Source organism: Trachymyrmex septentrionalis, unplaced genomic scaffold (assembly GCF_001594115.1).
Source record: "Trachymyrmex septentrionalis isolate Tsep2-gDNA-1 unplaced genomic scaffold, Tsep1.0 scaffold30, whole genome shotgun sequence".
In the NCBI taxonomy this organism is placed as follows: Eukaryota; Metazoa; Arthropoda; class Insecta; order Hymenoptera; family Formicidae; genus Trachymyrmex; species Trachymyrmex septentrionalis.
The window spans coordinates 505,887-506,331 of NW_017305463.1; positions in this window are offsets into that span (position 1 = coordinate 505,887).

A 445-nucleotide genomic window follows, 5' to 3' on the forward strand; every position below is an offset into this window, starting at 1 on the left:
ATATTATACTTCTTTTGTCACTTAAGTAAGTCTTTTTAATGAGATGTCTCATAATAATCATTCTACTTTAAAATATTATATTTACAAGGTGTTCCCAGGTTAAACCGCTAAACTAAAATATAAATTCAGGATTTCAAAACAAACAAAAATTTTACTCTAGACATACGAGGTCTGTTCAAAAAGTATCGCGAATTTTGAATTTCCGCGGGTTACGTATATTCGATTTTCGATTTTTTGTGGCGTTATGTTGGTACTCATGTTTCTCACTTATACCGACAAGTTCGGCCATTTTGAATGTTCAGTTAATTTTTGACAGCTGCTTTGCTTGCACGTGTTTTGGCTCGTCTTCGATTTTTGCCTATTCCAAAAAATGGATCAAAGAATCTGTATCAAATTTTGTGTGAAAAACAAAATTAAGTGCGCGGACGCATTCCGAATGTTGACT